Below are 21,532 nucleotides of genomic sequence, written 5' to 3' on the forward strand. Positions count from 1 at the left end.
TATATGTTGATGATTTATGAATTTCTTTTGCTGCTGCTAGGATGTCACTGATTGAGGGAAAGCTCCAACTTGCGATCAATAGGGTGTTCAGTTGGGCTAACATGAACGGTTTTCGATTCTCTACCTCGAAGACCGTAGTCATGCATTTTTGTCGCAACCGTGGTATCTATCCAGACCCTGATTTATACTTAGCCAATAGACGCCTCTCATGCGTGGAGGCGACTCGATATCTTGGCCTTTTATTTGACAACCGTCTCACCTAGGTTCCCCATTTCTGTTCTCTAAAGGCGTTTTGTTGGCAGGCATTATCCCCTCTTCGGGTTTTAAGTCACACCTCTTGGGGTGCGGACAGGGACACTTTGCTGCTGCTTCACCGTACACTAACTCTTACTAAGCTGGAATACTGTTGTGAGATCTACTCTTCTGCAACGGATGCACGGCTACGCACGCTTGACTCCTTGCATCATGCTGGGGTCCGTTTGGCTACGGGTGCATTTCGGACATCTCCAATTCCTAGCCTTCTAGTGGATGCTGGCTTCTGGCCGCTGGACCTCCGGCGCCAGTCTTTGATGCTCCGGTGTTGGTTTCGCACCCACGGTCTTCCTGATTCTGTCCCTTGTCTCTCAATATTGCGGGATTCGCGTTCGCAGGCGTATGTCACTCGACCGAATAGACCTAAACCTTTTGGCCTTCGAGTGGCAAACCTCATGATGGATTTGTCTATCTTTCTCACTCCTGTATACTCTTTCCGTTTCCCACGAGTTGGTTATTGGCAGCTTCCGGTTGTTTCAATATGCCCTCCTGCCATGGATGGCAAGAAAAATTTTCTGCCAGCTCTGTCCCACACACTGCTTTTAGAACCCATTTCTATCCATTCTGATGAAATCCCCGTTTTTGCTGATGGTTCCAAATCCGACGCAGGCGTTGGGTTTAGTGTGGTTTTCTCCTCTTTTTATCGGTCTGTCAGCCTTCCTTCGGTAACCTCCGTCTTTACTGCGGAGCTGTCTGCCATAGTCCTAGCTTTACAGATAATTTTTACTCTCCTGGTTTTGTCTTTTACAATCTTTAGTGACTGTCGCAGTGCTCTTACTGCTCTCTCTTCCACTATCTCATTTAACCCATTGGCTTTATCAACCCTAGAGTGGCTATATCTACTTACTAGAAGAGGATATCGTGTTGGTTTCTGTTGAGTGTCTGGTCACGTTTGTGTTCCGGGGAATGAACACGCAGACCGCCTCGCTAAAGAGGCAGCAAGTCGCGCTACATCTCTTGCCCATGTTCCGTTTCGAGATGTATTTCCTCTAATTCGTGCGGCAGTTGCAGCAATTTGGCAGAGGAGATAGCTAACGGGGGTCACAACCTCGAAAATGGGAGAGATCACTACTTCCTCTCTCCCTCACTGGACATACACCCATGTCCGGGATCGTAGGGCACAGACTTTATTGGCGCGACTGCGTATAGGTCACACATACCTTACGCAGAGGTTCCTCCTGACCAGGGACCCTCAAATTTATTGTGATAACTGCTTGGTGTCGCTCACCGTGCGGCACCTGTTGGTAGAGTGCCCTAGTTTGATCGAGTTACGACACCGCTACTTCTAACGCTGTCGCGGTAGAGATAGCGGTGTCTATCACCTATCTCAGGTCCTTGGACCAGCGTGTCTGGCCCTTGGCAATGATGTATTCGGTTTTTTGGTAGTGGCTGGCCTTCTCCCTTATTTGTGAATTTTAGAATTTTTTTTAAGTATTTTATTGTTTTATATAGTTTCACTGTTATTTTTTTTTATAGTTTTTTAGCTATTTTTAATTTTATTGTTTTTAACTGCTTTTAGTTATTTTATAAATTTTCTTTTAAACCTTTTTGTGTGCGGCGCCATATGACCTTCGCTGTTGCGGCGCCTTAATGAAAATCCATCCACCCATCCTAACTACCTTCTATACGCCCAGGAGGCTTTGTTATACCCCCCAGGCCCTTGTTAAGTTTTGTACCATGTAAGTAAGTACCATGAGGTTTTGCTACTGGCCTCGATTCTTCCCACCATGAGGCTTCAGTACCACGAGGCTTTTCTACTGGCCTGAGCTCCGCCTTTTCCGAGGCTACGATGAGGCCCAGGCAGACACCAGCGCCACCGTGTCTTGGTGAAATCCTCGTCTCAGCGAAGGTGCTTGCAATCCTCGTGGGGTTTTACTCGCTTTTTTTTTTATTGAAACATTAATTTCTTTATAGCAATTAGCTATATAAACATACAAATATGTATTTGCTTTCATGAAGAATTATATACTGTAGGTACATGTATAACTAGCCTATATAAAACATATCTTTTTAGGCATGAAAAAAAATATCCTTAAAAATATTAAACGATCGGGCTGGGGCAACAATATCTATTGCTGTAATGATGACATTATTATAACTATATATAACATCCTAGTATTAGATTCATATTTTCTCCGAGGCTAGTGCTTTAGATGATGGTGTCCCACAGAGAAGTATTCTTAGTGTTACTCTATTTGCAGTCGCCATAAATGGTGTTATAGATAATCTACCAGATGGCGTTCACAGCTCCTTATATGTTGATGATTTATGTATTTCTTTTGGTGCTGCTAGGATGTCACTGATTGAGCGAAAGCTCCAACTGGCAATCAATAGGGTGTCCAGTTGGGCCAACATAAATGGTTTTCGTTTCTCCACCTCAAAGACCGTGTCAATGCCCGATTTATATCTAGCCAATAGACGCCTCTCATATGTGGAGGCCACTCGATACCTTAGCCTATTGCTTGACAACCGTCTTACTTGGGTTCTTACAGGACGGCACTATCCTTCCTTCAGGTTTTAAGTCACACCTCTTGGGGTGCGGACAAGGACACTTTGCTGCTTCTGCACCGTACACTTATACTTCCAAAGCTGAAACGGCTGTGAAATCTACACATCCGGAATGGATGCACGGCTATGCGTGCTTGACTCCGTGCATCATGCTGGGGTCGGCTTGGCTACGGGTGCATTTCGGACATCTCCAATACCTAGTCTATTAGTGGATGCTAGATTCGGGCAGCTCGACCTTCGGCGCCAGGCTTCGATGCTCCGGTGTTGGTTGTGCACCCACCGTCTTCCTGATTCTGTCCCTTGTCTGTCATTATTGCGGGACTCTCGTTCGCAGGTGTATGTCACTCGACCTCGTCTCCCTAAACCTTTTGGCCATCGAGTTGCAAATCTCATGGCGGATTTATCTATCGACCCCACTCCCGTGTACTCTTTCCGTCTCCCACGAGTTGGTTATTGGAAGCTTCCTGTTATCTCATTATGCCCTCCTGCCATGGATGGCAAGAAGGATTTTCTGTCAGTTCTGTCCCACACACGGTTTTTAGAACATTATTTTATCCATTCTAATGATATTTCTGTTTTTACTGATGGTTCCAAATCCGACGCAGGCGTTGGGTTTAGTGTGGTTTTCCCCTCTTTTTATCGGTGTTGCAGCCTTCCTTCAGTGGCGTCCGTTTTTACTGCGGAGCTGTCTGCCATAGTCCTAGCTTTACAGATCATTTTTTCTCTCCCGGTTTCGTCTTTTACAACTTTTAGTGACTGTCGCAGTGCTCTTACTGCTCTCTCTTCCACTGCCTCCCTTAACCCTTTGGTTTTATAAGCCCTGAAGTGGCTATATCTTCTTACCAAACGAGGATATCGTGTTGGGTTCTGTTAGGTCCCTGGTCATGTAGGTTTTCCAGGGAATGAACAGGTCGCCTCGCTAAAGAGGCAGCAAGTCGCGCTTCATTTCCTGCCCACGTTCCGTTTCGAGATGTATTTCCTCTAATTCGTAAGGCAGTTGCATCAATTTGGCAGAGAAGATGGGTAACGGGGGTCGCAACCTCGAAAATGGGAGAGTTCACTACTACTTCTAGCCCTCACTGGACATACGCCCATGTCCAGGATCGTAGGGCACAGACTTTATTGACGCGACTGCGTATACGTCACACGTACCTTACACAGAGGTTCCTCCTGACCAGGGACCCTCAACTTTATTGTGATGACTGCTTTGTGCCACTCACCGTTTTGCACCAGTTGGTAGAGTACCCTAGTTTGATCGAGTTACGACACCGCTACCTCTACCGCTGTCGGCCAGAATACCTGGCCATTACCATGACGTTTTTAGATTTTTGGGAGCAGCTGGCCTTCTCCCAAAGCTGTTAATTTTATTTGATTTTATTATATGTATTTTAATGTATGTATTTTATTGTATTTTTTTGTTTTTAGTTACCATTAATTTTATTGTTTTTACTTACTTTGTTATTTTATGATTTCTTTTAAACCGTTTTTGTTTTAATTAAAAATTTTGATGCGCCATATGACCCACGCTGTTGCGGCTTCTACATCTAATTCCTCCCCCTTCTCCACGTTGGTTTGTGGAGTACTACAGAAATGGGCGCGGGAATTTCATTCATACCTCCCGGTACTTGTCTCCCCCAGATGGGAACCGCCTTGTCGTGGTCGTGGGGCTTGCTTGCCCCTGTGACCTGGCGAGCTAGTCTAGAGGGGGCTTAGGCCCCTGCTCTGCCCTTGCGAGGGGGAGACGGCTATCCATTCTAGTAAGGTCGCCAGTGAGGGGCCAAACTAAATGGTTCCCACGTAGGCTGCCAGTGGACAGCGGAGCCACCCGCTGGAGGATCGCTCAGTAGGGCCCCCCAGATGTGAACCGCCTTGTCGTGGTGGGGGGGCTTAGGCCCCTGCTCTACCCTTTCGAGTGGGAGAGGGCTACCCATGGTAGTAAGGTCGCCAGTGAGTGGCCAGACTAAATGGTTCCTACGTAGGCTGCCAGTGGACCAGCGGAGCCACCCGCTGGAGGGATCGCCCAATAGGGGCCGTCCTGTGCTGGATGGTTGGGTGTCCAGGCTGGGATGCTTTGGGAGGGGGGGTCTCAGCTCTGTCGTGGACAAACATTCGTATTATGTGGGGCCTGTTTTTAAAACGATTGGTCCGCATGGGGACGAGGTACCCCGTCCACGGCAGGCAGCGCTCCCTCCCATTGTTGTCCCAGTAGGTGGTTTCTCTTGCCCCAGGAGCCATTTTTTGTGTAACTTTATATATAAGGTGAAACACAAAAAACTGTCAGGTTCTCGTGAGGTGGCTGACCTGGCCCGCGAGACGTCATCTTCAGGTCTGAGTGGGAAGGAGGACTCACCTCCACAAGAGCCTCCCGCAGCAGTCTCCTGTTCTAGGAGTTCTTCTGAGGGACGTATTTCTGCTGCATATGACTCATTTTCTTATCATGCCTTGCACTCACTTCTCAAGGTGTATGGTACGGTTCTTCGCATTCGACTTGTTTACGATAAGGACTTTCCGTCTAATCGCTGCTATGTAACGTTTCTGTCATGCGATGAAGCCCGTTTGGCAGTAGAACATATAGCATCACTGCCCCTTGCTGGCTCTGGTTTTAAGACAGAACTTCTTCACTCTCGTAATATTTTGGACAGTGACACGGACTACATCCAAAATCTTTTTGACAACCATTCAGAGAATTCAGTTCCTGAAGTTCGCCAGATCCCGCCTCCACGTTGGCTTGTGGCCGACTACAGAAATGGCCGCGGGAATTTCATTCACGCCTCCCGGTACTTGTCCAAAGAGATCGGCACTATTCCTAAGGGAAACCTCAAGAAATATGGGAAGGGGGTGCTTGTGCGAGCAAAAGACTTCACGCAGGCAAGGATGTTGCAACATCTCCCCTGCCCCAATGACAGCATGTTTGAGACTATTAAGGCACATCCCACCTTTAATTACAATAAAGGTTGTGTGTACAGTCAGGATCTTTACGAATTTCCTGAAGAGGAAATACTGGGTATATTACCTAACTCAGTCCAGAAGGTGAAAAAGATGAAGAATTCTACCAACATGGTCCTCACCTTCTTTGGTTCCACCCTCCCAGACCGTGTTCATATCGGTCCTATCAACTTTAGGGTTAGGCGCTTTGTTTCTCGCACTCTTCAGTGTTTCTCTTGCTATGGGTACGGTCACGGCAAGGGCTCCTGTAGGGAAGCTTCTCGATGTGGTAATTGCTCAACACTTTATTCACACTCTGAGGAGCATTCCAATGCTACCGCTTACTGTTTCCATTGCCGTGATGCTCACCAGGTACGTTCCAGGCAATGCCCCAGGTATCGCCTGGAGCAGGACATTTTACAGCTTGCTAACTCGCAGTTCATCAGCCTTGGTAGTGCTCGCCGCGAACTTCTGTACCGCCAGAAGGACGGTACTGGTGCGACATCCTATGCATCTTTGGCAGCTCGCTTTTCAGTTGAGTCTGCCGGTCAGAAGACCACTCCTGCTACCTCTCGCTCTGTTGGGGAGGGTGGTCTTGTTTATCTGGCTAACAGGTTTGCCATTTTATCTGATGACTCGGTTGAGTCATCTCTTAGAAGTGACGAGAAAAATACGGACTTGACCAAAGTCACCCATGTAGTAGATGTTCATTTGCCACCTGTATCTCATAAGCCTTTCAAGGGTCTAACTAAGCGGCACCGCGGCTCTGCGGAGTCGTTAGATTTGGCTCAGCATAAGCTGTAAGTTTTCTCCCGTTGCACATAATCATGAGTCCTCCAGGGACCGCTCTGCTAGGGTAGCTCCAGTACTTTCTGTCCAGCCTTCTGTGATCCCCTCCTTCTCAGATCGGGCTTCTTATGATGAGGACGGTCTGAGCATGGAGACGTCCGATGATATTGTTACAGCCGTCCCTCGTGGACCCACTGTATCGGAAAGTGCAGTCCTGCATGATCCTCGTCCTCCGAGGACCAGTAAAAGTGATAATAGTTCGCATCACCCACCGATAAGCCGAAAGGCTGCGGTCCAACGACCCGGCACATCTCAACTCCCGGTGTCTTCTCGTCGTTTGATTATTTCTAGTCAGGTCAGTCACGGGCAGCCTCAAAAGACTCGCTCGTCCACTGCAACCAAATAGTCATCTTCAAGCTTCTACAGTGGAACTGTAAAGGCCTTCGCGCCTCGTGGGGGGAACTCCGAGCTTTGCTGTCGGAGTTCTCTCCAGCCTTTGTAGCACTAGAAGAGATTATGATAGGTGATAGTACTTATTCTAGTCCTCCTTGCTATCGTGCCTTTTTTAACACTCCTTTCCCTGACCAGGGCCACCACGGTGGAACAGCTATTTTAGTCCGTCAGGATATATCTGTTATCTCGTTACAACTTAACTCTCTCCTTCAGGTAGTTGCTGTTAAGGTCTTTATGGGACGACTGTACACCATTTGCAGTTTATATCTCCCTCCATGGCTTCCTGTCTCCAGGGGTGAACTTTACGGCCTGGTGCGTCAGCTGACTCCGCCTTTTTTGTTGGGAGATTTTAACGGCTGTCACCCACTGTGGGATGAAGGTGCTAGTAATCCCCGCGGGGTTTTAATCGGTTCTTTTATTGAGGATGAGGGATTAGAGGTTTTAAATTCTGTGGAGGTTACACATTTACACATTTCTACTAGGACTTTTACAGCTATCGATCTTTCTCTTTGTACATCTAATTCTTTCCTCGATTTTAATTGGCGAGTCCTAGCGGATTTACACGGTAGTGACCACTTTCCTATTATATTGGAATCTGTGAACTCTGAGCCACAGTCCCGGCCCCCACGCTCGGTTTTAGACAAGGCAAATTGGCGTCGATTCACAGACCTTAGCTCTTTTATCCGTCCGCTGGCTGACTTTTCTACTTGTGCTGAGGCTGTTGATTATTTTACCGAATTTTTTATTTCTTTAGCGCTTCAGACAATCCCTAGGACGTCGGGTCGCTTTACTAAACGTCCCGTTCCTTGGTGGAACGCAGCATGCACTGCAGCGGTGAAAGAGAAACGGGCAGCTTTCTCTCGTCTCCGGCGACATCGTGGGGACCCGCAGTGCCTAGAAGCTTTTCGGCGCTGCCGAGCTCGGGCCCACCGCGTTTTGAAAGAGGCACAAAGAGTCTCGTGGAAAGAGGCAGCAAGTCGCGCTCCATCTCCTTCCCCTGTTCCGTTTCGAGATGTATTTCACACTATTCGTGTGGCGGTAGCAGCAATTTGGCAGAGGAGATAACTAACGGGGTCGCAACCTCGAAAATGGGAGAGATCACTACTTCCACTATCCCTCAGTGGACATACTCCCATGTCCGGGATCGCTATGCACAGACTTTATTGGCGCGTTTGCGCATAGGTCACACGTACCTTACACAAAGGTACCTGATGACCAGGGACCCACAACCTTATTGTGATGACTGCTTGGTGCCGGTCACTGTACGGCACCTTCTTGTAGAGTGCCCTAGTTTGATTGGGTTACGACACCGCTACCTCTACCGCTGTTGCGGTAGAGATAGCGGTGTCTATTATATCTCAAAGGTCCTTGGGCCAGAGTTACTTGCCCAGGGCCATGACGTTTTTAGTTTTTTGGGAGAAGCTGGGCCACATGACCTTAGCCGTTGCGGCGCCTTATATAAAATCCATCTATCCATCCCAGTACTTGTCCAAAGAGATCGGCACGATTCCTGAGGGAATCCTCATGAAATACGGGAAAGGGGTGCTCGTGCAAACAAAAGAAATATGGTTAGGGGATGCTAGTGCGAGCGAAAGATATCACGCATGCAAGGATGTTGCAACATCTACCATGTCCTTCTTACAGCATGTTTGAGACTATTAAGGCACATCCCACCTTTAATTACAGTAAAGGTTGAGTGTACAGTCAGGATCTTTATGATTTTCCTGACGAGAAAATACTGGCTATGTGTCCTAACTCAGTCCAGAAGGTCACTAAGATGAGGAACTCCTCCAACATGGTCCTTTTCACCTTTTTTGGGTCCACCGTCCCTGACTGTGTTAATGTCGGGCCTACTATTCTTAGGGTGAGTGTTTCTCATGTTATTCGTATGGTCACGGCAAAAGTTCATGTAAAGAAGCTTCTCGATGTGGTAATTGCTCTGCACTAGACTTGCATTCAGAGAAGCATTGTAATGCCGCAGCTTATTGTTTCCATTGCCGTGATGCTCACCAGGTACGTTCCATACAATGCCCTAGATATCGCCTGGAGCAAGACATTCTACAGCTTGCTAACACTCAGTTCATCAGCCTCAGTAGCGCCCGCCGTGAACTCCTGTACCGCCAGAAGGCCGGTACTGGTGCGACATCTTATGCTTCATTGGCTGCACGCACTTCAGTTGAGTCTGCCGGTCCAAAGACAACCCCTTCTGCTACCTCTCGATCTGTTGGGTCGATTGGTCCTGTTCACTTGGCCAATAGGTTTGCCCTTTTGTCCGATGACTCAGTTGAGTCACCTGCAAGAAGCGACGAGAATAATACGGACTTGACCAAACTAACCCAAATAGTGGATGTCCATTTGCCTGCTGCATCGCCTAAGCTTTTGAAGAGCATGACTAAACGGCACCGCGGCTCTGCGGAGTCGTTAGATTAAGCTCAGCCTAAGCAGTCTAAGGTTTCTCCCGGTGCACATAATCGTGAATTCTCTAGGGACCGCTTTACTAGAGTAGCTCCAGTAGTTTCTGTTCAGCCTCCTGTGTTCATCCTACTGTGACACCCTCCGTCTTAGATCAGGCTTCTTGTGATGAGGACGGTCTTTGCATGGAGACGTCCGATGATATTGTCACAGCCGTCCCTCGTAGACCCACTGTATCGGAAAGTGCAGTCCTGCTTGATCCTCGTCCTCCGAGGACCGGTAGGAGTGATGATAGTTCGCATCACTCACCGGTAGGCCGAAAGGCTGCGGTCCAACGACCCGGTACATCTCAACTCCCGGTGTCTTCTCGTCGGTTGATTATTTACAGTCAGGCGAGCCACGGTCAGCGCATTCAAAAGTCATCTTCAAGCTTCTACAGTGGAACTGTAGAGGCCTTCGCGCATCTTGGGGGGAACTCCGAGCTTTATTGTCGGAGTTCTCTCCAGCCTGTGTAGCTTTAGAAGAGACTATGCTAGGTGACAGTACTTATTCTAGTCCTCCTGCCTATCGTGCCTTTTTAGCACTCGTTTCCTGACCTGGGCCACCACTGTGGCACAGCTATCCTAGTCCGTCAAGACATACCTGTTGTCCCCTTACAACTCAACTCTCCCTTCAGGTGGTTGCTGTTAAGGTTTTATGGGACGATCCTACACTATTTGCAGTTTATATCTCCCTCCTCGGGTTCCTATCTCCAGGGTGAGCTTGACGGTCTGGTGCGTCAGCTGACTCCGTTTTTCCTCTTGTTGGGAGATTTTAACGGCCGTCACCCATTGTGAGATGTAGGTGCTAGTAATCCTCGTGGGGTTTTAATCGGTTCTTTTATTGAGGATGAGGGATTGGAGATTTTAAATTCTGGGGATGACACACATTTCCATAGTCCTATTGGGACTTTTACAGCTATCGATCTTTCTATTTGTACATCTATTTCTTTCCTTGATTTTAATTGGCGGTTCTTACCGGATTTACACATTAGTGACCACTTTCCTATTTCATTGGAATCTGTGAACTCTGAGCCACAGTCCCAGCCCCCACGCTGGGTTTTATTTAGACAAGGCAGATTGGCCTCGATTCACAGACCTTAGCTCTTTTATCCGTCCGTTGGCTGACTTTTCTACTTGTGCTGAAGCTGTTGATTATTTTACCGATTTTTTTTTATTTCTTTTGCGCTTCAGACAATCCCTAGGACGTCCGGTCGCTTTACTAAGCGTCCCGTTCCTTGGTGGAACGCAGCATACACTGAAGAGGTGAAAGAAAAACGAGCAGCTTTCTCTCGTCTCTGGCGACATCGTGGGGACCCGCAGTGTCTGGACGCTTTTCGGTGCTGCCGAGCTCGAGCCCGCCGCGTTTTGAAAGAGGCACAAAGAGCCTCTTGGAAAGCTTATGTCTCTTCCATTAACGCCCGCTCTCCTTTTATGGATGTCTTTAACAAAGTCCGCCGAATTGCTGGGAGTATTCTGCTCCTTCCCCACCAGTTTTGTTATCTTCTGGACGAACGGTGGCAGACCCTAGGACTGTCGCCGACCTCTTCGCGGAGCACTTTGCCAGTGTTTCCCGGAGGCATCCTGCAGCCCCGGGCGCACGTCACCGCTATAGAATGGAATCTCTCGGCATAAATTTTTCTTCCGCTGGAGGAGAGTCTTATAATGTCCCTTTCTCTGCTTCCGAGTTGCGTACTGGTTTGTCTCAGTGTCATGACTCTTCTCCTGGTCCAGACGACATTCGTTATGTCTTTTTGCATCACATGTCTAACTGTGCTTTTAACTTTTTACTAAATCTTTATTATCTGATTTGGCATACCGGTGACTTTCCATATTCTTGGGCTGTGGCAGTGGTTCTCCCATTTACGAAGCCTGGGAAAGATAATCTCCAGGCTACGAACTACCGTCCTATATCTTTGACATCCTGCATTTGTAAAGTGTTAGAAAAGATGTTAAATGTAAGACTCATGTGGTACTTGGAGAGGGGGAAGTACTTGTCATCGGTACAGTACGGCTTCCGAAAGATGAGGTCTACTACTGATGCCCTTTTATCCCTAGAGTCTTCCATTTGTGAGGCCTTCGCTAATCACCACAATTAAGTAAGTGTTTTTTTACCTAGAGAAGGCCTACGACACGGCATGGTGTCATGGCATTTTACAGTTTTTGTTTAATTTGGGCCTTCGTGGCCACCTTTTTTTTTATTAAACAGTTTTTATACAGACGTTTTTTTACGGGTTCGTGTTGGGAGTGTTCTCTCTGAGGCTACTGCTCTACATTATTCGTTGTCGCCTAAATGGTGTTATTGATACTCTCCCAGATGGCTTTCACAGCTCCTTATATGTTGATGATTTATGTATTTCTTTTGCTGCTGCTAGGATGTCACTGATTGAGCGCAAGCTCCAACTGGCGATCAATAGAGTCTCCAGTTGGGCCAACATGAACGGTTTACGATTTTTCACCTCGAAGACCGTGTCTATGCATTTTTGTCGTAGTCGTGGCGTTCATCCAGATCCCGATTTATATTTAGCCAATAGACGCATCTCATGTGTGGAGGCCACTCGATATCTTGGCCTATTGTTTGACAACCGTCTTACTTGGGTTCCCCATTTCCGTTTACTTAAAGCGTCTTGCAAGACGGCACTATCCCTTCTTCGGGTTTTAAGTCACACCTCTTGGGATGCGGACAGGGACACGTTGTTGCTGCTTCACCGCACACTCATACTTTCCAAGCTGGAATACGGTTGTGAGATCTACTCATCCGCAACGGATGCACGACTACGCACGCTTGACTCCGTGCATCATGCTGGGGTCTACCTAAATCTTTTGGCCTTCGAGTGGCAAAACTCATGTTGGATTTGTCCATCGATCCTACTCCTGTCTACTCTTTCCGGCTCCCACGAGTTGGTTCTTGGCAGCTTCTGGTTGTTTCAATATGCCCTCCTGCCATGGATGGCAAGAAGGATTTTCTGCCAGCTCTGTCCCACACACGGTTTTAAAAAATTTTTATCCATTCTGATGACATCCTCGTTTTTACTGATGGTTCCATATCCGACGCAGGCGTTGGGTTTAGTGTGGTTTATTTTCTTGAATGTGTTTTAATGTTTAATATAATAATTTAATTTTTTTGTAGTGTTTAAGCAACTTTTAATTATTGTTTTTAATTGTGTTTAGATATTATATAATTTTTATTGTAAACAATTTTCGTCCTATTTAAATCTTTTATAGCGGCGCCAAATGACCCTGGCTGTTGCGGCGCCTACATCAAAATTCCATTACATTCCATACCCGGTACTTGTCCAAAGAGATCGGCACGATTCCTGAGGGAAACCTCAAGAAATACGGGAAGGGGGTGCTCGTGCGAGCTAAAGATATTACGCAGGCGAGGATGTTACAACATCTCCCGTGCCCTATTGAGAGCATGTTTGAGACTGTGAAGGCTCATCCCACCTTTAATTATAGTAAAGGTTGTGTGTACAATCAGGATCTTTACGAATTTCCTGAAGAGGAAATACTGGCATGTGTCCTAACTCAGTCCAGAAGGTGACTAAGATGAATTCTACCAACATGGTCCTTCTCACCTTCTTTGGTTTCACCCTTCCAAACCGTGTTCATATCGGTCCTATCAATCTTAGGGTGAGGCGTTTTGTTTCTCGCTCTCTTCAGTGTTTATCTTGTTATGGGTACGGTCATGGTAAAATCCCCTGTAAAGAAGCTTTTCGATGTGATAATTGCTCTGCACTAGATTCACACTCTGAGGAGCATTGCATTCCTGCTGCTTGCTGTTTCCATTGCCTTGATGCTCACCAGGTACGTTCCAGGCAATGCCCAAGGTATCGCCTGGAGCAGGACATTTTACAGCTTGCAAACAGTCAATTAATGAGCCTTGGTAGTGCCCGCCGCGAACTCCTGTACCGCCAGAAGGATGGTACTGGTACGACATCCTATGCTTCATTGGCCGCTCGCTCTTCAGCTGAGTCTGCCGAACCAAAGACGACAACTTTGTTGCTACCTCTCGTTTTTTGGGGCGGGGGGTCCTGTTCATTTGGCCAATAGGTTTGCCCTTTTGTCCGATGACTCGGTTGAGTCATCTCTTAGAAGTGACGAGAATAATACGGACTTGACCAAATTAACCCATATAGTGGATATCCATTTGCCTCCTGCATCGCATAAGCCTTTGAAGGGCATGACAAAACGGCACCGCGGCTCTGCGGAGTCGTTAAATTTAGCTCATCCAAAGCAGTCTAAGGTTTCTCCCGGTGTACATGATCGTGAGTCCTCCAGGGACCGTTCTGCAATGGTAGCGCCAGTTGTTTCTATCCAGCCTTCTGTGACGCCCTCCGTCTCAGATCGGGCATCTTGTGATGAGGACGGTCTTAGCATGGAGACGTCCGATGACATTGCCACAGCCGTCCTTCGTGGACCCGCTGTGTCAAAAAGTGCAGTCCAGCCTGACCCTCGCCTTCCGATAACCGGTAGGAGTGATGATGGCTCGCATTACTCACCGGTAGGCCGAAAGGCTGCGGTCCATCGACCCAGCACATCTCAACTCCCGGTGTCTTCTCGTCGCTTGATTATTTCTAGTGAAGTGAGTCACGGGCAGCCCATTCAAAAGACTCGCCCGTCCACTGCACCTAAATAGTCATCTTCAAGCTTCTACAGTGGAACTGTAGAGGCCTTCGCGCCTCATGGGGAGAACTCCGAGCTTTACTGTCGGAGTTCTCTCCAGCCTGTGTAGCTTTACAAGAGACTATGCTAGGTGATAGTACTTATTCTAGTCCTCCTAGCTATCGTGCCTTTTTTTAGCACTTCTTTCCCCGAACAGGGCCACCACGGTGGCACAGCTATCCTAGTCCGTCAAGACATACCTGTTGTCCCCTTGCAATTCAACTCTCCCCTTCAGGTGGTTGCTGTTAAGGTTTTTATGGGACGATCCTACACTATTTGCAGTTTATATCTCCGTCCTCGGGTTCCTGTTTTCAGGGGTGAGCTTGACAGCCTGGTGCGTCAGTTGATTCCACTTTTTCTCTTGTTGGGAGATTTCAACGGCCGTCACCCATTGTGGGATGAAGGTGCTAGTAATCCTCGTGGGGTTTTAATCGGTTCTTTTATTGAGGATGAGGGATTGGAGGTTTTAAATTCTGGGGATATTACACATTTCCAGTCCTACTGGGACATTTACAGCTATCGATCTTTCTCTGTGTACATCTAGTTCTTTCCTTGATTTTAATTGGCGGGGCCTGCCGGATTTACACGGTAGTGACCACTTTCCAATTTCATTACAATCTGTGAACTCTGAGCCACAGTCCCGGCCCCCACGCTAGGTTTTAGACAAGGCAGATTGGCCTCGATTCACAGACCTTAGCTCTTTTATCCGTCTGCTGGCTGACTTTTTTACTTGTGCTTAGGCTGTTGACTATTTTACCGATTTTTTACAGTCAGTAGCGCTTCAGACAATCCCTAGGACGTCCGGTCGCTTTACTATGCGTCTTGTTCCTTGGTGGAACGCAGCGTGCACTAACGCTGTGAAACAGAAACGGGCAGCTTTCTCTCGTCCCCGGCGACATCGTGAGGATCCGCAGTGTCTGGACGCTTTTCGGCGCTGCCGAGCTCGGGCCCGCCGCGTTTTGAAAGAGGCACAAAGAGCCTTTTGGAAAGTATATGTCTCTTCCATTAACTCCCGCACCCCTCTTACGGATGTCTTCAACAAAGTCCGCCGAATATCTGGGAAGTATTCTGCTCCTTCCCCACCAGTTTTGTTGTCTGCAGAGCGAACGGTGGCAGACCCTAAGACTGTCGCCGACCTCTTTGCGGAGCACTTTGCCAATATTTCCCGGAAGGATCCTGCAGGCCCAGGCTCACGTCACCGCCAGAGAATGGAATCCCTTGGCATAAATTTTTCTTCCTCAGAAAGGGAGTCCTATAATGTCCCCTTCTCTGCCTCCGAGTTGCGGACAACTTTGTCATGACTCTTCTTCTGGTCCTGACGACATTCCTTATGCTTTTTTGCGTCACATGTCTGACCGGGCTTTTAGCTTTTTATAAAATGTATATAATATGATTTGGCATATCGGTGACTTGCCATCTTCTTGGGCTGTGGCAGTGGTTCTCCCATTTCCGAAGCCTGGGAAAGATCATCTACAGGCTACGAATTACCGTCCTATATCTTTGACGTCTTGTATTTTTAAAGTGTTAGAAAAGATGGTAAATGTAAGACTCATGTGGTACTTGGAGAGGGGGAAGTACTTGTCATCGGTACAGTATGGCTTCCGAAAGATGAAGTCTACTACTGATGCTCTTTCTTTTGTGAGGCCTTTACCATCAAGTAACAGTGTTTTTTGACCTGAAGAATGCCTACGACACGGCTTGGTGTCATGGCATTTTACAGTCTTTCTTTAATTTTGGTCTTTCTGGCCACCTTCTTTTTATCCAACAGTTTTTATCCAGACGTTTTTTACGGGTTCGAGTGGGGAGTGTTCTCTCTGAGGCTACTGCTTAAAATGATGGCGTTCCAGAGGGAAGTATTCTTAGTGTTTTTATTCGCAGTCGCCATAAATGGTGTTATTGACACTCTCCCAGATGGCGTTCACAGCTCTTTATATGTCGACGACTTGTGAATCTATTTTGCTGCTGCTAGGATGCCATTGATTAAGCGAAAGCTCCAACTGGCAATCAATCGAGTGTCCAGTTGGGCCAACATAAATGGTTTTCGTTTCTCAACCGTGTCTATGCATTTTTGTCGTAATCTTGGCGTTCATCCAGATCCCGATTTATATTTAGCCAAAAGACGCATCTCATGTGTGGAGGCCACTCGATATCTTGGCCTATTTTTTTATAACCGTCTTACTTGGGTTCCACATTTTCGTTCTCTTAAAGCGTCCTGCAGGACGACTGTTATGTTCACCGGTTAAACTGGTAAGATTGGCATCGGGGAGCCGGTGAACAATAACAATAAAAAAAAAAACACTGCAGGTTCAACTGGTGAGGAAATGCAAAAGGGGGTCACTTTAAAAAGCTATTTTAATAACCCATAATGAAATTGACACATAACAAGAAATATGAAACACAGATATATAACATGAAACACAGGAAAATGACATACACATATACATATGACACAGTAATAAATACAACAATAAATGCCAACTTAATACCTAACAATAATCCTAATCCTATATGGAGGCAATGTGGAAAACACGGACGAGGGGAAGTGATACTTATGCGGTGTCGCAGTGGTGAAGTGCTGGGTGATGGTTGATCCCACGGTAGACCCAAGAGGCGTTGTGTTCACTGGTTGAGGACTGGACCTCAACTTGCTTTTCAGAAAACCAAGAGCTGGCTCAACACTTCCGGTCGAGTCGAATGGGGCCGCGTGAATCCAACTTCGGGACAGTAGCGGGGCTTCATGAAACGGTGACGTGGAGGGTTCATGAGACTGTGGCATGGAAGGTTCAGGAGACGGTGACGTGGAAGGGGAGGCGGAGAGGTGGCGAACGAGGTAACAAGCGGAAGAGATGATGGTAGTGGAGTATGTTACGGGCGGGCCGTAACATTTCCTCCCCCCAAAGACCTCCGTAATGGGCTCATGAAGGAGGTGAGACGGGAGATCTTGATAAGGCGTCGGCGATGATGTTGTCCACCCCCTTGATATGGTGGACTTCCAAGTTGAAGGGTTGAGTTAACAAGGCCCACCTAAGAATGCGTTGGTTTCGGTTCTTCATGGCGTGAAGGAAGGCCAGAGGATTGTCATCGGTGAAGACCTTCGTAGTTTGAGGGCCAGGATGAAGATAGCACTCAAAACGTTGGAGCGCCAGGACGAGTGCCAGAGCCTCCTTCTCGATGGTGGAGTAGTTGAGTTGATGTTTTTTCAGCTTGGCGGAGTATTGGGCGATGGGATGGAGGATGCCGCTTGTAGGGTCCGTTTGTAGTAGGACAGCACCCACTCCAACTCCACTCGCGTCCACTTGTAGATGGAAGGGGCGGGAGTGATCCGGCGTCCAGACCACTGGTTCCGAGGAGAGAAACGCCTTGAGGTGTTGGAAGGCTTGGTCACAGGTCGGGGTCCAGTGGAAGGGGACGGAAGTGCTGATAAGGTCCGTCAGGGGGGCGGCCAGGGTGGAGAAGTTCCTACAGAAGCGTCTGTAGAAACCAGCCATCCCCAAGAACCTCATGAGAGCTTTTCTGGTGGTAGGGACAGGGAAGCCAAGGATGGCCTCCACGTTGGCTCTCTTGGGGTGAACCTTGCCTTTCCCCACCACATGTCCCAGGTAGACCACCGTAGACTTCCCGAAGGTGGACTTGGCCAGGTTGATTGTAAGCCCGGCTTCCTGGAACCGACCCATCAGCCTCCGAAGACGGGTCAGATGTGTCGCCCAGTCGTCCGCAGTCACCACCAGGTCGTCCAGATATGCAGATGTTCCCTCCAAGTCCTGAGTGATGTAATTTATAGCCCTCTGGAAGGTGGCGGGAGCATTAGACAAGCCAAAGGGCATCACTGTGTATTGGTATAGTCCGAAGGGGGTGATGAAGGCGGATATTATTTGGGCCTCGTCCGAGAGGGAATCTGGTAGTAACCTTTAAGTAAGTCTATAGTGGTTACAAATTTGGCTACTCCTATACTATCTATAAGGTCCTCTATCAAGGGCAATGGGTAAGAGTCTGGCACCGTCACTTTATTTAATTTCCTGTAGTCGGTGCAAAATCGACTACTACCATCTGGCTTAGATGTTAACAGGCAGGGAAAAGCCCAGGGAGATATACTAGGTTCTGCAAGGTGATGACAGAGCAGATAGTCTACCTCTTTTTTCATCAAGTCTCTTTTAATGGGTGAAATGCGATAGGCTGGTTGTCTTATAGGCTTGATGTCATTAGATATTAATGTTATGTCATGTTGGATAGTATTACAAACTCCTGGAAGGTCACCTGTGATTTCAGAAAAGTTTAGCAATAACTTTTTAAGATCAGACTGTTGTGAAGGTGTTAAGGAAAGAAACACCTCATCAAGGTTGGACATGATTTGGCTGTTTGAGGGGCGTCCTTTAGGTGACAAGAAGAGGAATTCGATGTCGGACTCTTCCTCGGGGGGCACAGGACCAGACTCCTTCTCTACCAGACATACAGGTACAGTGCGAGACAAGTCGTCCTCTGGTTCTCTGGAGTGGTAAGGTTTCATTAGATTAATATATATATATATATATATATATATATATATATATATATATATATATATATATATATATATATATATATATATATATATATATATATATATATATATATATATATATATATATATATATATATATATATATATATATATATATATATATATATATATATATATATATATATATATATATATATATATATATATATATATATATATATATATATATATATATATATATATATATATATATATATATATATATATATATATATATATATATATATATATATATATATATATATATATATATATATATATATATATATATATATATATATATATATATATATATATATATATATATATATATATATATATATATATATATATATATATATATATATATATATATATATATATATATATATATATATATATATATATATATATATATATATATATATATATATATATATATATATATATATATATATATATATATATATATATATATATATATATATATATATATATATATATATATATATGTATATATATATATATATATATATATATATATATATATATATATATATATATATATATATATATATATATATATATATATATATATATATATATATAATTGTCATGGAAATAAAAAGTCTATACTTGAAATGAGAAATTTATTTTAGCAAAAAAAGTACCATTCAGGAGATGAAGACTACATGGGAAGGAGAATGATGGACATGGAGTTGCAGGGCAGGCACCGGTGAGGAGACCCTGCTGCGCTGGCAGGACGAAGTGAAGGGGGCATCAGGAGAGGCAGCTGGAGGAGGAGATGGTGGTGGACCGGAAATGTCAACAGAGGAAGAAGAAGACTGCAGCCATGGCATCTTCTCGTTTCAACTGCGGCTAGTCAGAGGAATTTGATGACTCTTCTACAAAATGCTCACGTCTCTTTTGCTCAGGTTCCTGCGGGAAGAAGCAGTTTACTCAGCACACGCGACACTGCAGCCACAAGATTTGTGAGACATATATATATATATATATATATATATATATATATATATATATATATATATATATATATATATATATATATATATATATATATATATATATATATATATATATATATATATATATATATATATATATATATATATATATATATATATATATATATATATATATATATATATATATATATATATATATATATATATATATATATATATATATATATATATATATATATATATATATATATATATATATATATATATATATATATATATATATATATATATATATATATATATATATATATATATATATATATATATATATATATATATATATATATATATATATATATATATATATATATATATATATATATATATATATATATATATATATATATATATATATATATATATATATATATATATATATATATATATATATATATATATATATATATATATATATATATATATATATATATATATATATATATATATATATATATATATATATATATATATATATATATATATATATATATATATATATATATATATATATATATATATATATATATATATATATATATATATATATATATATATATATATATATATATATATATATATATATATATATATATATATATATATATATATATATATATATATATATATATATATATATATATATATATATATATATATATATATATATATATATATATATATATATATATATATATATATATATATATATATATATATATATATATATATATATATATATATATATATATATATATATATATATATATATATATATATATATATATATATATATATATATATATATATATATATATATATATATATATATATATATATATATATATATATATATATATATATATATATATATATATATATATATATATATATATATTTTTTTTTTACATTACAAGGGCACTGGCCAAGGGCAAACAAAGTGTTGGAAAAAAAAAAATCCCGCTGGTTGCCAGGCCCTGTTAAGAGGAAAGTAGAAGAGAAAAACAAAAAATCTAAAAGGAGGGTCCAGTTAACGTAAGAGGTGTCTTGACACTCCTCTTTTGAAAGAGTTTAAGTCATAGGCAGGTGGAAATACAGACACAGGTAGAGAGTTCCAGAGTTTACCAGTGTAGGGAATGAAGGAGTGAAGATACTGGTTAACTCTTGCATTAGGAAGATGGACAGAATAGGGATGAGAAGAAGTAGAGTCTTGTGCAGCGAGGCCGCAGGAGGGGAAGGCATGCAGTTAGCAAGTTCAGAAGAGCAGACAGCATGAAAACAGCGGTGAAGACAGATAAAGATGCAACATTGCGGCGGTGACTTAAAGAATCAAGACAGTCAGTTAGAGGAGAAGAGTTGATAAGACGAAAAGCTTTAGATTCCACCTTGTTTAGTAAAGCTGTGTGTGGATCCCCAGACATGAGAGCCATACTCCATACACGGGCGGATAAGGCCCTTGTACAGAGCAAGCAGCTGGGAGGAGAGAAAAATGGACGAAGACGCCATAGGACACCTAACTTCTTGGAAGCTGATTTAGCAAGAGTAGAGATGTGAAATTTCCAGTTTAGATTTTTAGTGAAGGATAGACCGAGTGTGTTTAATGTAGAGGAGAGGGAAGTTGAGTGTTATTGAAGAAGAGAGGATAGTTGTCTGGAAGGTTATGTCGAGTAGATAGTTGTAGAAATTGAGTTTTGAGGCATTGAACAAAACCAGGTTTTCTCTGCCCCAATCAGAAACAAGTGAAAGATCAGAAGTTAGGCGTCCTATAGCATCTCGCCTTGAGTCATTTAATTGTTGTTGGGTTGGGCGTCTGTTGAACGCTGTTGAATAATGCAGGTGGTATCATCAGC

The sequence above is a fragment of the Portunus trituberculatus genome, chromosome 27, assembly GCF_017591435.1.
Source record: "Portunus trituberculatus isolate SZX2019 chromosome 27, ASM1759143v1, whole genome shotgun sequence".
Taxonomy (NCBI): domain Eukaryota; kingdom Metazoa; phylum Arthropoda; class Malacostraca; order Decapoda; family Portunidae; genus Portunus; species Portunus trituberculatus.